Genomic DNA, 14,218 nt, shown 5'->3' with positions numbered 1-14,218 from the left:
CGGCCATATGCCAATACCGAACCGTGAGCGAAATGACGTCACGGTAAGAAAAAGGAAGACAATAAAAAGAAGAGACAACATATGAGAGGACGATCACGTGACGAACAGTGGTAACGAGAGAATTAAGAAATAAATGTTGTTGTACAACAACAAATAAAATGAGTTGAAATTCCTTTCTCTTCTTTGTCTGCATTGCGATTGAATCTACGACGTGTTGGTATTCGAACAACGTTACATAAAGTATTAACTCAATTTCACCTTAATTGCGTCATCCTCATTTGTGCCACTCTTGTGATTTTTCTTGCTAGTTGGTTATTAGGCTTTACAGCATGCCAACCCTCCTATTATATTAGGATTCGTCTTCTTGCTGCTCCGGTTACTTGGAGACTTCTGTAGAAAGTACCAGTCAAAAATCATTCATTTCGGTTTAAAGGTTAAAATTAATAGATTGATATTTTCCATTACAAGTATAGTTAGAGCAGATAACCAGTCAGTTACGTGACGAATGAGCATACCCTATATTTTTTCTTTCACTGAATCTAGCTTTGGAGCTTTTGTATAGCTGCTCCAATCCACCCAAGATATGTTAAAAAATAAAGTATTCTTTTTAAAATAAATATATTGTTTTGTTTTTCGTGTCTTGACTCCGTGACTCCATTCCGTTCAGTTGCATTACATAATCAACTGTATCCATTTCTGATAGTTTAATTTTTGACGAACACTGATCTTGGACATTACTTTAGAAAATATACTATTTTTTTGGGGGGGGGAGGCTATTTTTAAAAATATATCTACTTCCGTATTTTCTTTAAAGTTCTATTTTTGAGCGATTATCGAGATTCCCGATAATGATACTCTCATGCCGATCATTTTTTGTTCTAAAGTAACACCAGACACTACTTTTTTTAAAACGTAATAAACGTTTTAAAATAAGTTAAAAACTTACAAAGCTAGATAGAAAATGAACATTTAGAAAATCGATTTCATATATTTTAAAACAACAGTAAACAAGTAAATATATTTTTTTAAAAATATATATTATGGGGGTGTAGTCTCTTTTAAAAACAATACCCCCTCCAAGAACCGTCCTAAAATGTGTTTCCAATCCATATGTATTTAATAATGGAGAGTTTTCCTACCTATCAAAAATTGACGAGGTTTCCTAAATTTTACACTGCATACAATTTATAATTAATTCTCGTTAGATTTAAATATTAAAATTTAATAGGCCAGTTTTTAGATTTAACTATTAAAATTTAATAGGCCAGATTTTGTTTCATCTGAAGGTTAATTTATTTATTTATTATTATTAGCAGCAGCAAGGTTTTGTATCTGTTCTGAGACTACACCACCTGTTCTGTCCCCGTCTAGTGGAGCAGAAATCACTGCTAACTTGTTTTTCTTACTAAATAAACACTTTAAAATAAGTTAAACCACTAACAACTTAGTAAGCTAAGTAGTAAAATCGATTTTGCCTCTTTTAAAACAACAGTAAATAAGTATAAATATTTAAAAATATGCGGTCTGTAATTTCGTTTTTGAACGTAATAAACGCTTTAAAATAAGTTGAACCACTAACAACTTAGCCAGCTAGGAAGAAAACGAACATTTAGAAATCAATTTTACCTTTTTTAAAATAACAGTAATTAACTAAAAATATTTTTAAAAAACTATTAGGGGGATAGTCTCTTTTAAAAACAATATCTCCTTCAAGAATGGCCCTAAAATGTGCGTTTGCATTTTTTGGTGCCACAAATGTAATTACTGTTTTTCTGTAGAATTCAAGTTTTCACGATATCTGTTTTTTATTCAATTGTAATTTTTTATTCAATTGTAAGGCGAAAGCACAGGATAGATACAAAACACCCTCTCCTCCCCATGTTAAGAATGGCTTTCAAAATAATAAAATTATTATTTCAGCACGGTTCCAAAATACATTAGTACATAAAATTTTACTTTGCAATATTTTTATTTTTAAATCATAACATGAAACACATAATAATTTTAAAACTTCATCCTGCTTTATTTTTTATTTGCTAAATACATGGTTAATAAATATTAAATTATAATCACATCCTTACATTTTTTACATGGGAGGGGGCCACCGCTTATAAAGCTCCAAAGGCCACTTTAGGATAAGGGTTAATAGGTATCCATTAGTCATTGTGATTTTAACGTAGTAAACCTTAGTGGGAATTTTGTAACTTGGATTACTTAGGGGGACGGTTCAATAAGAACTTGTTCACGTTGGACTTGAAGACAATCAGATTGTAGTCAGCTGGAAAGCAAGCAAACGGAATAGATTTTTTAAATCGATATTATATCAAATTATATAAAATAATATCTGAAATGAAGCAGAAGATATGGAGATTATTATTATCATCACTATCCCAAATGAATTCATTAAATATTTGGCGTGAAATGAAAAATTTGTTTTTTCATGCAGTACCTAACAATTTCATTCGCCGAGCAGTTACTTGCTCGACTAATATCTCCTTTTTCCATGGTAATTCTGGATTGATTAATTCCGTGGTAATTCTGGAATGATTAATACTAGATTGTAGATTCAAAGATTACTTTTCCATTTCGACAGATAGTAATGATCACTTTCTGCACTGATTATTGCATAAGCATTAAACACTAGGGCCTATGCGTTAAATTAAATAATATTGTAGTCAAAGTTTTGTTCTCCGTGATATAAGTGCTGTTTTAATTTTAAAATATTATACTTATGATATACGTTCATAAGTCAAATTACAACAGGATATTATGTAAACTAAACAAATATTTAGTTGTTAAGAAATAATATTTCGACGTTTCACGCCATCATCAGAATGTCATATATTTTTCATTTTTTTTCTTCACCATGATTGAAAAAGTTAAATAATGTATATTTCGTTAAGAACACAATTTAGATTTTCATATAAAGCGCGACAAAAAATATTATTTTTAAAATTCTGCTAATGACGTACAACGCCGAAAATATTAATTCTTAACAGATAAATATTTCTTGATTTTACATAATATTTTATTGTAATTTCGCTAATAAACATATATCCTAGTATTTTAGTTAAAAATTTAAACAACGCTTATATCTCTGAGAACACAACTATAACTTTCATATCACACACGCCAATTGTAATCTTCCGGGCATTAAAAAGTATTAATGTTGATGAACAACACACGGATTCTATACTACCGTATTCCTCCATTTACCACCAATGCATGAAAAAAAAAAGAAAAAGAAAAACATATATAAAATTCTGATGAGGGCGCATAACGTCAAAATATTACTTTTAAACACATTAATATTTGTTTATTTTACATAATATAGCGTTATAATTTCGTTTACAAACGTATAAACATATTTTATTTTATAATGAGTTTTAATGTGTTATCAAGTTTACTTGTAAGTGTATGGATTCTGTGTAATCCTATTAATGATTTAGATGGGTGTGTCAATATCTCTATAAAGTTAGTACAGATAACTGTTGAAAAGTTATACAAATCCCTATATACGTTGATAAGTATTGCCTATACAAACCGTAAGGAAATCTAAAATAAATAGTCATAAACGGCTTAGACTGTCGAGTTTTTCAGGAGAAGGATCGATCAGATGGATAAAATTTCAGTGCAACAGAGCTAATATAGTTCAAGAATAACAGAAGCTGCATGATGAGATTAAGTAGGCAGAAAACTGAGGCATTTATTTTGCGTGAGAACGGAAATCATGACAGGGGATAGAAAGTGATGTTATAAAGAAAAAAAAGGGTTTCGTTAAACAAGCAGTACGACTGTGGAATCTATGATGGCCAGATATACCAAAAATACATGTTTTATAGAAAACTACCTAGGCCGTAAAATACCTTTAATATATTGTAATACTAGCATTTCAGCCCGGCGTTGCCCGGGTGTTTGGCGGTAGTAGGAAGGAAGGCTCGAACCCGGACCATGAAGGAGGAAAAGAACGGGAAAAACACGTGACGTCTTTGCTGTTACGACCACTGTCAAACCGGGAGTGACGTAGGTTTTAATTAAGGCTAGACAATCGAAAAGATGTGATGACTTTAAAAAATATCGGCGAAAAATGCGACCCCTTCCTGTAGAAAATTGCCCAGTTGAAGGTTAAGGAATTAATGTTTTTAGCCAATTTTTCGGTATTTTTCGTCTGAAGCGTCGAGCTTCAAACGATACTGATCTTGTGAAAATCCGTCGCCTCTGTCGAAAGTTTAAGGCAGACACGCAAACATACATACATACATTTATATATTGATAGCTCAAATTTTCGACCTAAACCGATTAAAACGCTTGCCCTCTCTCAGAATACCCTTTATGCAAAATTTCAAATGTTTAGACCAGAAATTGTCTGGGTAATTTAGTAGAGACCGCAGAGGTAATATTTTTTTTTTAAAGTTGACCCCTATTAGTACCCCTTAATATTTATTCTTTTGGGTTCAAATCAAGTTATTAAATTAGATCCATGTCTATGGAACCGATATCTGAAATTTGAAGTGTTAAGACCTAAAATTGGCGGAAGAGTTTGGTAGGGTTCTCAAAGGTTTAATCCTTGAACTTTAACTCCTTAACAGCCAAAGTTCTGTCCGAAAATGGATTACAAAGATTTTCCCAAATCTCATTACCCTGTATATAAAATTTCGTCTGTAGATTGAAAATTGACAGAGTTATGCGGAGGGAAACGTACACAGACAGACACACAGACAGACAAACACACATGTTCACTTTTATAGATATATGTTATATCGTAGATTATTATGAATAACAAGTCATTACTGGGGTTGTACAGAAAGGGTTTATTTAGGTAAAAAGGTACACACATTTCTAAGCGTCCATTGACAGCTTAGTACTAAATTCTGTCTCCCACGTGAGGAGAGTTTGCTTGTCTTTTTATAGACGTAACATTCAATTCATTTGAGGGGTGTTGGATCAGTCCATTATATCACCTTCCTCCCAAGCTAAATTCTTCCCTAGAATTTCGCTTCACCATTTTTTGACTTTGTCCAAAAAATTCAGTTCTTTTTCTTTTTCTTCTCCTTAAAATTTGCGTTTGCGAATTTTTGGATTTTGGAGAGTGACTTGTATTTTCAGTTACTGGTGCTTCCTTTTTTGGAGGCTCTATGTGAAAAATGTCATACAGTACTTCCATCGGTACTTCATTGTTTTTAACTATTTCAATATATCGGGGTCTGAGTTGGTTTATATGTTTTTTTGTGGGAAAATGTCTGACCTTTTATAATGTAGACCATTCTTCCAATTCTTTTTGAGATTATGCCTTCTTCCCAAAAACTCTTCCCTGCCCGATAATTGTTAAAAAAAAACTTGTATATCTTGTATCGTCCATTATCTTTTACACTTTTTTTTACTTTTTTACTCGGAATTAACCGGTCGAACACAGAGCGCACTTTTCTGGCAAACATTATTTCCGCTGGGGATAAATTTGCATTTGTATTCGGATTAGGCGTTATCCTGTATACTGCTAAAATTTTCTGAAGACTTTTTTCTTCCGGGTCGATGTTATCGTTCTTTTTTAACGCTCGTTTAAAAGTATCGACAAATCTTTCAGCTTGTCCGTGAGATCGAGGGCTATAAGTTGGTGTTGTGACATGCTCTATGGCCATTGACTCACAGTAGATCTTAAATTCTTGACCTTTGAACATGGTGCCATTATCACTAACAATTGTTTTTGGTACGCCAAAACGGCCAAATACCTCGTCCAACGCCTTTATTGTGTTTGCCGCTGTAGGATGTTTGAATTTAAACATTTCTGGCCATTTCGACATGCTATCTACTATTACCAGGTAATAATATCCTTTTAGAGGTCCTGCGTAATCTATATGGATCCGCGTCCATGGTATATCTGTTTTAGGCCAAGGTTGCGTCTTAATGGGCGGCGCTTTTGCTGCTAGTTGGCAACCCTTACATAATTTTATCATTTTTTCTATGTCCTGATCCATTCCAGGCCAGTACGTATATGCTCTCATTAGTGCTTTCATTCTGGAGATTCCAGGATGTCCCATGTGGAATTCTTTTAAAATTCTCTTCTGTAATACTTGAGGTATTACCACTCTATCTGCGTACATTAGAGTTTCATCGCACTTTGAAAATGGAAAAACGGTTAATCCTTTCCTCTTCTTTTCTTTTTGTCCCACTTGTTTTTTATCTTGTTAATGTATTCATCTGTTCTTGCTGCTTTCTTTATTTCCTCAAGTGTTACTGGAAGTTCCCTAACAGTATTTATTAATATATCTGTTAGTTCATTTTCTTCTTTTAGTGCAGCTATAACAGTTTCTTCAAGTAATTCAGTTTTATTTGGGATCAGCCTGGACAACCCATCTGCGTGTGCAATTTTACTGGATGCTAGGTGTTTCATTTTAAAATTGTAGTTTAACAGAATCATGCTCCATCTTTGTAACCTATTTGCTGTATGAGTAGGAACTCCTTTTTTGGAACCAAAAATCGATAACAAAGGTTTGTGGTCCGTTCCCAATATAAAAAATCTTCCATGGATGAACCTATGAAATTTCCTCATGGCGTATACAATTGCCAGACCTTCTTTTTCTATCTGACTATAATTTTTTTCTGCGGGTAGCAAAACCCTTGAGGCATGAATAATTGGTTTAGTCGATCCATCTTTGAGTCTGTGTAGTAGCACAGCACCTAAACCGTATTCGCTCGCATCTGCTGCTACAATTAATTCTTTTTTCGGATCGTAGTGAGCTAGTGCTAAATCCGATAACAGACATTTTTTAATCTTTAGGAATGCTTCATCACATTCTTTTGTCCAGAGCCATTTTTTATTCTTTTTCAATAATTCGTTTAAAGGTGCTCTTAGTTCATGCATCTTTGGGATATAAGAATTATAATAATTTGCTAGTCCCAAAAATGACTGTAGCTGCACTATATTTTCTGGTATAGGCATGTTTTTGATTGCTTCAGTCCTATTAGGATTAGGTTTTCTACCATTTCGATCAATTACTTGTCCCAAATATTTAATTTTGTCCATCCCAAAATTACATTTTTCGAGAGCCACTTTCAATCCGTAGTTTTATATTCTCTCGAATACTTTGCCAATGTGGATTTTATGCTCTTCCACATTTTTACTTCTTATAAGGATGTCATCTAGATAAGCCATAGCAAAATCCAAACCTGCTAGCATTGTATCCATAATTTGTTGGAAAAAATTTGGGGCTACTTTTAAACCAAAAGGCAAACGTTTTAGTGAAAATAGTCCTTTATGGGTATTTAATGTCAGGTACTTAGTACACTCTTCCTGGACTTTTACTTGCCAATACGCTTCAGACAAATCAATTTTTGTAAAAATTTTTCCTCCGCTTAACTTCGAAAAAATTTCCTCTGGGGTAGGAAGTGGGTAGTTATGCTCCTTGAGACAATCATTTAGACCTGCCGAAAAGTCCGCGCATACCCTGATTTTATTATTTTTCTTCTTAACGTAAACCGTGGGTGAAGCCCATTCAGAGTAGTCCACTTTTTCTATTACTCCAATATCTTGAAGTCTCTTTAATTCTTTCTCTATAGTTTCTAATGCTGAATATGGAACCTTTCTTTTGGGTTTGAAAACTGGTTTAGCTTCGTCCTTTAGTTCAAATTTCACCTCCGTTTTCGTGCAGCAACCCAAACCTTCAGAGAATACCTCTTTAAAGTCTTTTTTTTAATTCGTCAATAAACTTTCCTGGTAGTTTAGACTTTTTTAAACCCGCCAGACTTACTTTATTGCAAAATGAGCTTATGGGTTTTCCCCATAAATTAAAAAGAATCATTAAGTATATACCGAACAAATTAGAATTTTTCTCCGGTACGACATATAACTTGGTTTTCACAGCATTCTCCTTTAGAGACACATTGGTAAAAAATTCACCCTTAAATTTTAGTTTATTTCCAGATACACTTCTGGCAATTTTTTTTGTATTTTGTAACTTTGGAAACCCAATTTTCTTCCAAGTTACTTCGTCAATTATACTTATGTCGCTTCCCGTATCTAGAAGACAGTTCACATTACAGCCATTAATTTTAATTTTAATATATTTTCTTTTATCACACCTAGACTCATTTTTAGAACCAATGGTCTTTATTTCTGCTTTTCGGTATTTTCCTTTCCTGCATACCGTTGATTTATGGCCTTTTTTATTACATTTGTTACATATTTTGTATTTAAAGTAACAATCTTTAGTGAAGTGGTTTTTTTCCCCCACATGTCTTACAGGATTGTTCGTGTGCACATTTCATCACCCTTTCCATTTTTTTTTTCTTCAAAATTTTTTCCTTCGATGCTTGTATTGTCCTGCTTTAAATTTAACAGTTTCTGACACTCTTCCGTAACTTTTTGTAACGTTATTTCTGTGTCTTGGTTCATAATGGATAATATCCTTGAACGAATATCCTTATCTTTAGAGGCTGTTAAACCTTGCACAAAGATTAGACTTTTAAACATATCCTCTTTGAGGTCTTTTAATTTAAAGAATTCACAATGAGCATTCACTTTCCCTGCATAAGTAATAAAATCTTCGTCCTCCTGCTTCGTGATATTTAAACATTTATAACGTGTATAGAATAGACTATCTCGGTCACTGAAAATGTTTGACAATATTTTTATTGTTTCACTAAAAGAAATCTCTTCAGGTTTCTTTGGCAGGATAAAATTCGTATACTTTGTATTTTCCTGAGATCCAAGTTTTTGAAGAAGAAGGATAATCTTCTCTTCGTCTGTCCATGACTGACATCTCTTAGCAAAAATATTTTCGTATCTCCGAAAATATGCCGGAATAGTTAACCCATTTGTCGGCTCGTATACAAATTCGGATAAAGAATTTGCTATTCCTTCAGGAGTGAAACGACAGTCTTTCTGCTGCGTTAAAATACTCTGTAGTATTTCGCTTTGCTTCAACTGCTGCTTCTGAAGTAATTCCATTTGTTTTTGTTGAGCAAACAATGCCGATTGCATAGTTCTAGTGAATTCCGCTAATTGCTCCATGTTAAAATTTTTTTTTTTTCACAAAACCACACAATTAAACAAAAGATTAACTCATATGTCCTATAAATTCAATGAATTAAAAGCACAATGTCCTTCCGAAGAGAAGAAAAAAAAAACCACTTCCAGCCGAATAAAACTTGAAATGGACACTCCTTTTTTTTTTTTTTTAAATATTCTTTTAAAAAAAAATGTTCGTTTCAAAATGTCAATTTCTTTTTTTTTTTTAGGAACGTAACCGACTGAAACACTTACTTTTTAAATGGTGGCTCTGTCGAAGTTTTTCTTTTTTCTTCTTCCTTCTTTGGATTTCTTTTGTATTATGCTCGTTAATCTTCTTGTGTGCTTATTCCTTTGCTTTGTTTTTTAGTGAGTTTCGTTCGAATTCTTCGTCGCCAGTTGTTATATCGTAGATTATTATGAATAACAAGTCATTACTGGGGTTGTACAGAAAGGGTTTATTTAGGTAAAAAGGTACACACATTTCTAAGCGTCCATTGACAGCTTAGTACTAAATTCTGTCTCCCACGTGAGGAGAGTTTGCTTGTCTTTTTATAGACGTAACGTTCCATTCATTTGAGGGGTGTTGGATCAGTCCATTATATCAATATACTAGCATTTACGTCCGGCGTTGCCCAGATGTTTTGAGGTGTATGTTGAGCAAAAAAAAAAAAAAAAGAAAAGAAAAAAGCGGTAATGTTTTTAAAACTTTGACCTGTATTATGACCCTTTAACTTTTATTCTTGTTGAAATCAAATCAAGTTATTAAGTTATATCCATGCTCAAGGAACCAATATCTAAAATTTCAAGTGTTTAGACCCAAAATTGTCGGAGGAGTTTGGTAGAGTTCTCAAAGGTCTAATCTTTGAACTTTAACTCCTTAACAGCCAAATTTCTGGCCGAAAACAGATTACAAAGTGTTTCACAAATCTTAGTAACCTGTATATCAAATTTCGAGTCTGTAAACTGAAAATAACCCAATTCAAATCTGCTTTAAAATGACAAACCTCTCCTAATGAGTTTATTTTAGTAATGTAAATGTTGCTGTTGTTCTAAGTTAGCAGAAGGAAAGGAGAAAAAGAAAGGGATCCTCTAAACATTAAGAGAAATGCTATTTTTTTTATTCACCTCAAACAAGACACATCGCCGCTTTGACTTTAAAGCATTCTGTGACTGAGGGGCCAAACATACAGCAACAATCCAACTACGAACAGAAAATGGATTTCAAAGTTTATTGTAAGAAACTGTTAGAGTAGAAAGCTTTCTGCGATCTAGTAACCTCTACAGGAACTCACTGAGATGTTGCTGCTTGTGTCGGGGTATTTACATCGAGGGGACATAGCTATTGCTAATTTGTCGGAGTACATTCCATAAAAGTACAGGGAATCAAAATTTGCGGCGATAAGATAAGGACTGGAGCTTGGTTAACAACGCGGAGCTACGTATTATTTGGATATTTCGGACTACTTTTTCTCATCTTGAGTTTTGCTTTGACGCTTCGGTTGATGTACCCATCTGAGCTTTTTCAGGTGTATCTTGTCGAACCTTGGAATATTTCTGTCGAACTCCGGAATTTGAGCAAAATTTCCAAAAGGAGACGTTGCACAATGGTTAGAGTGCTTGGAAAAATCAATTGTAAAAATGATATTCTCCTGAAGGGTTTAAAGTTCTGATTCTCAGTGGGGGCGACCGAATATGACAATTGCCAATCACTTAGGACCTCTATCCAGTACTGCCCTGTGAAGTATATAAAAGGTTCCGCTTGAAATCCTGTTGAAATTCTGTAATTCGACAAAATACACCTGAAGAAGGTCGGAGGGTACATCGACCAAAACGTTGAGAAAATGACACACAGCAGATGAACGGTAGTCCGAATAATACAAATAATACTAGCAGCTAATTCTCATCTAAAAAATCCAGAAAGACAAGAAAGAGGAAAAAAGTCGGAGCGCAAGAGGGAGGTAAAAACACCGTGTCTACCACAGAGCATACACCACTTCAGACAACACCGACATTTTACAAGACCATCTCCCATCCCCAGAAAAACAACATTAAAAAATACATCGACAAACACTGAGTAAAACACTGGTCGTCATATCAGGCAGCCAGAACAACACCGACAACATCGTCACACACATACACCAACAACCTCAATCTGAACGTTCTACAAAACCCGGAAAAAGGGGAATTTCACTCTCTCCTTTTAGTCAGAAAACAGGCACGAAAACCCCATCTTTTAACTCATGTCATCAAAATTGCTCATTGCGACCAGGATTTGAGACCGCTGGTGACTTTTAGCCTGACTCATAGCGTCGGCGTTCTTTTACCGGTTAATTTGGAACCGGGTGTGACATTGAATAAGTTAAGACCATGTTTCTGTCCTTACTAGTTTAAATGCGAAAGACTTGAATTCTGCATACAGGACGGCACGAGTCCAGAGAGACCTCTTATCCCTAGGAGTGGATGTAGCTGTAGTCCAGGAGACGGACTTCGTTTCATCTAGGAATGGCCAGATGCTGACAAGAGATGTCAATGTCTTTTAAGCATATAAAGATCGCCAGGGGAAGAGTGTCTTATTGCTTGTGAAAACTGTGTTTTGGGTGGTCGCGGTTAATGCGCCCAGCAGAGATCGAGTAGGGAGCTTCTTTTCTCGAGATCTTGACGCCTTTGTTGCGTGGTTGACGCGCATTGTTCTATTGGAATTTATGGATCCCCATACAGAAAAGGTCATGGGGAGATTGAGAAACAGAGAGGTACAAAACCAGCCTGGCTGATCTGATGGCCAGATACGACCTTGTTGACAGGTTTCCTGTCGAGCACCCAGGGAGGAAGAAATGGACATGGACAAATAGTCTCTTCTCAACCGAATACTTATTTGAATAGGATGTTAGTTTGAAAAAGCGAAGTAGACTTTTTATCATGCTCTACATTAAGGTGGCTAGGTCAATCGAACCATAATCTAGTTATGGCCTGTTTGAAATTAGGAAATAGGCCTAAACTTGCTGACTACTGGAATTTAAATACCTCTTTGCTGGTGGTACAAAACTTCCGGGAACAGCTAGTGTTACTTCCCCAGAGGAACTTGGTAGGGGTGGTTACTGGAAGTAATTGGTAGGTTAGAATGTAAAACCGGGCAATGGTTAAGAGGGATCTGTAGGTATAGAACTAGAGTAGGAAGGCTTGCGAGCGTTATGAGGCCGAACTAGTTAAGGCTAGACTAATGAAAGTTTCGAACGAAGCCCTTAACTCCTACGCAGACAAACTTAAGGAAGCCTGGAACTGCAGCTCAGTTAAGTGCATTGCAAATTTAAGCATCCAGGTGGACGTACCTTGGAATCAACTCGGGAGATCTGTGAGGGATTTCGAGGAGCTTTTTATCAAACTGTCTTATCTCCCGGTTCAGTAGTTGTGACTTTTTGCCCGAATCGTGTCGCCTCGAGGCAAGTTGAGTGGCTAGTTTCGAAGGTAGGGTTACGGAGCGTGAGATCTGGACTGCACTGAAACAAGTCGGTTGCAACAAATCACCAAGACTTGATGGTCGGCTCTACGCACTGAATTTGAGGCTATCGCCTATGTTTATTCCAATTCTGACGAATGTGTTCAACCATTGGTTTGACGAGGGTTCGATCCCTTGTCAAGTCACAAAGGTAGTGATCACATTATTAAAAAATCGTGACATGGTAGGGACGAATTAAACAACGCTGCTGATTACAGAGTAAACATCTTAGCCAAGATCCTATCGAAGTCCAGTCAAAGGCCGAAGCGTCGATTAACTCTTTGCTTCAAAGGACACATTTTAAAGTGCTGGGCGGAGGTGTGCGTCACTGTTTTTCCTCTCACCTATACCGGCTAGTTGTACTTCTCCTGCCCCGAAAAATTAAAAGGCCCTCGAGAGTCTCCATTGCTTTCTTCTATGGGACAGAAAAAAGCATTGGGTTCCAAACAGGTCTCTAGATAGGTCTGGGAATGCCCGACTTGGCGTCCCACGTAGGCGCTAAGAGACTGGGCCCCTTTGATTAGAAGCTTGATATAAGATTCTGTGCTGAACCCTACGGTCAATGGCGCATTTCCGTCCGTATGGTCGAAGGTGACACACAGTTCTTCAGAGAGTACAGAGCAGCGCTGAAAAGCTTTCTCGGTCCAGTAACATTTCGCGGCTTTCTAAAAAGGAACTATGCAAGGTATTAGTCAAGGGGCTGCTGATCTCCCGCTCTGTGGGTATGTGAGGTTGTCGACAGAGAAGATCCTCTCTAAACGGAATTGGGCGCTAGGTACAAATCATCTAAACAACTTCTCAACCAAATTGGCGACTTGCCGGAAAGCATTGCCTCTCGATGCCATGGAACACAGTGCAAGAATAGTAAAGCCACTCAATTGTCCACATTGTGATTCGTTAAGTATGAAACGACTGAGCACGCTTTATTTGAATGCCCTGAACTCCGATGATGCTGGGGGTATGTCAGTGACGGCTTACATCGATTCCAAGCATCCTCGCCCGCTAAACCTTTCTTATATTATCGACAACGTCAGCCCGCCGTCAGACAGGAGGAGAAAGATGGTTTTACGCAATCTTAGCTGTACCACTTACCGTGATATGAATGTTACGCCTGATAGTGGACCAATAAATTAAATGTTTTGCCGACCAGGAGTTGATTGTATTCTTCAAGCATCAGCTGAAAATCAACATTAGATGTAATAGAACAAGATTACATTTCTCAGAGTTCGAAAGTCTGTGGATAAAAGTGCCTAGCTTGTGTGTGAGAAGAGGAGTCAAGTACGAGTACGTGTTCTCTGCTTAAGCATAGCGCATGCGGTTCAGAATCCTGTCGGACCCGAGCCCTTTGGGTTAATTTTTTAAAACTTCCAGACGTTTAGCTAGTTGAGTGAATTAGCCCGCTTTTCCCTGGTAAAAGAAAGCCTCCAAGATTCCCAGTTCCCAATTTCGATTCATCGTTGGCCTTTATCCCCAAGGTAAACTTATTTTGGAAGGACTCTATCAACTCCCAAACTTCCCCCTCTTTCTTTTCACCCCCACTTAGATCCCACTCCCACTTAGATATTTAACTGCTTGTTTACGGAATGCACAAATGTAATTTATGTGTCTGGTAGTGTTCTATTGTGTTGGAACTTAACGTATAGAGCACAACTGAACAATAATATTTTATTTTTATATTTTAAAATTTAATTCAAGCGTTGTACACGTTTTCACACGTA

The 14,218-nt window shown here is 36.0% G+C and overlaps 1 long non-coding RNA gene across 1 annotated transcript in view; it reads right to left on the bottom strand.

Annotated features, from left to right (window-relative positions):
- LOC145275903 (uncharacterized) overlaps positions 1 to 14,218 on the bottom strand; it is a 545,051-nt gene that overhangs the window by 451,838 nt on the left and 78,995 nt on the right. The window lies entirely within an intron of this gene.

This window comes from Euprymna scolopes, chromosome 1 (genome assembly GCF_053919585.1).
Source record: "Euprymna scolopes isolate OS-2025 chromosome 1, ASM5391958v1, whole genome shotgun sequence".
NCBI classification, from domain to species: Eukaryota; Metazoa; Mollusca; class Cephalopoda; order Sepiida; family Sepiolidae; genus Euprymna; species Euprymna scolopes.
Note: the sequence above shows the minus strand (reverse complement) of the source record. Positions and strands in the feature narration are given on the sequence as shown.